Here is a 2,575-nt window from a genome sequence, read left to right as displayed (position 1 = left end):
ATGGCCTGCAATCTGAATGACATCCAGCCTACAAATTAAAAAAAGATAAAATAAATTCCATGTCCATGTCTGCAGGCTGAGTATTTCCAGTCCACTTTAAGTCAGCTAATCTTTGCAGATTCAAACATTTTATTAAAACATTACATTTCCTTCCATTTCCTAATGCTCATGTTTTATTGTCAGTTATGATATGATAGATCATGGATGTACCTCCTAAGCGGGTACCTAAAATCCAAACCAGAACCCTTACCTCAATATTCAAGTCTCAGTTACATTATTGTTAATAAAGAAGCTTTGCAGTCACTAATGGGGGTTTGTAACTTCAGAAGCATGATGTCATTTTTTTTCATAGACTACAGATGTTGCTACATTTTTTTGCTCTTCCTGGATGTTTAAAAAACCAACCAACTAAACAAGAAATGTCCATTTTCCTCAAAGATTTGGTGGTCAGTAATTGTCACGATTCTTCCTGGACCTGGATGAATTCCTACATATGCAGACATATTCCTAAACAATGGAAATGGTAAAAGAACAAAATACCAGTAATGATTTTTGTCTCTGGACTGTTTTTTGTTGTTTTTTAAGTGAAACAGTCATTTCTCACCATCCAGGTTCATCTTTCCAACAGTGAGCTGCAGTTAGAACCCACTCGCTGTGGATCAGAGAGCCGCCACATAGATGATAGTAATCGCTTCCATCGGTCTGAGTTATTTCTACGTGATACAGACGATCATTTTCCTTACACCTATGATCGTGAAAGATTCTCTTGTGCAAATCCACCTCTGTGCACACCGTGAAACCTGAAAGAAGAGGAATATACTTACAAATTGTTGGCTTACCACCTGAACAACATATTGTCTTAGCCAGGAGCCAGTTATTATGGTTGTAACCAGCAACATGGCTAGAAAAATGAGGCAAAATTCACACTGTGAGACATTCTGAAAAATTTACATTACATTAATTTACAAAAATTAATGTAATGGAGAGACAAAGAATGAGAACAAAAAAGCACGACTTAATCAAGCCAAGTTAAACAAGTCTTTATAAACATAGATATGTCATAACCTTAGGTATGGTTCAAATACACCAAGTTTAAAAATAAAAGCAGAAGAAACGAGTGCAGTAGTTCACTCACCAACCCACAGGAGGAGTGGGAGGAACTTCAGGTGAGCCATTGCTGTCATTCAGCTTGCAGTGAATGCTGTGCTGGGACACTTTTTAAACCTCTTCTCACTGTGTTGGTGAGAATAGATCCACCAATCACACAGCCCAGTTTTATCAATAAAATGCCATTGGTTGGGACGGTCTTCATGCAAAAGTTAAATGTCTCATCCTATTAAAAAGAAAAGTGTTACTGTAGCCTTTGTCATCCACATACTGCAGGAAATGACACTGCAGTGCAAACAGAAGTTATGTATTCATAGAATTATTACGAAGTTGGGCTTTTGAATGTTTGCTCGTGCACAGCAACTATATTGACAGTCCAAATTGTTCTGTTTCACAAACTCTTTGCCTTTTTCAATGATATATATGCAAAGCTCAGTGACAGTTATTTATTTGCTTCAGTAGCTCATTAGGGTCTGTCACAAACCTTTTATATAAGCAGTATAAAAAAGCATGAAACATCAGTTGTTCAGTTAATGTGATATTGGCTGACTTGATATAACAATTTCTTTTCATTTTTTTGTCTTGTACATATTGTTTTTGGACTGTCCTCCACTTCCATAAGTGACAACAGTAACCAACCATGTTTGACAGAAACTAATCCACAATGTCTCATTCACTCAGCACAAAACCTTGAGGCTGTTTTCCTGCCTTAGTGAACAAAGATATGAAATGCTATTTGATTATGAGTAAGCTCAAAATGAAGTTCACTGTTCTGTGACATACAGCTATCTTACAGCCTTAAAACCTTTTGTGTGGGCCTCTTTTACTGATCACTTATTGCACTCTTGGTTGTTAATACATTGATATTCAGTTTTTCCCCATGCAGGTTAATCAGTCATGTTTGCATGGTTGTAAAATAAAAATATTCATTGTTAATTATTGATAATCAATAAGTACATAACCTAAGAAGTTGTTTCACATCCTCTTGGATCATAACTTAATATTCTTACCTTTTTAATAATAGCACAACTTTAATCATTTGAATTCTTTCACCTCTGTGTCAAGTCTAGGTATCAATTCTAGAACACAGGACACAGGAAAATCATCTGAATGGAGGAAAATAAACTCACTGAACTATTTTTAATCACAAATTACAAAAGGAGATAGTCTGAGAAATAAGCTCGAAGCTACAAAATTCAAAGTAACCAGAACAAACTAAGCATAAAGATGAAAGGTGAAAATTTAAATCACAAATAAACTAAGACACAAATGGAAACTATTTAATAATAACAGTAGTGTCTTGTTTTGTGTTTCTAGCTTCTAGGGACTCTAGAAATGGAAAAATGTACTCGATGGAAGGGAAGAGCAGTCATGCTGTCAAAATGTAAAGTGAAACATGAGTTGAATCCATTAATTTACACACTTTTCTTATTTGCCTTTGCATCATAATGCACTACTTCCTCTCTGC

General features: G+C 35.5%; 1 long non-coding RNA gene across 1 annotated transcript; it reads right to left on the bottom strand.

Moving 5' to 3' along the window:
* Positions 1-761: 761 nt before the first annotated feature.
* Positions 762-1,329, bottom strand: LOC112847067 (uncharacterized). Its single transcript, XR_003220389.1, has 2 exons — positions 1,136-1,329; positions 762-800 (listed from the first exon to the last, which is right to left on the bottom strand). It is a non-coding gene; the product is annotated as an uncharacterized LOC112847067 (long non-coding RNA).
* Positions 1,330-2,575: the final 1,246 nt, after the last annotated feature.

Source organism: Oreochromis niloticus, linkage group LG6 (assembly GCF_001858045.2).
Source record: "Oreochromis niloticus isolate F11D_XX linkage group LG6, O_niloticus_UMD_NMBU, whole genome shotgun sequence".
Taxonomy (NCBI): domain Eukaryota; kingdom Metazoa; phylum Chordata; class Actinopteri; order Cichliformes; family Cichlidae; genus Oreochromis; species Oreochromis niloticus.
This window is presented reverse-complemented; position numbering and strand designations above follow the sequence as displayed.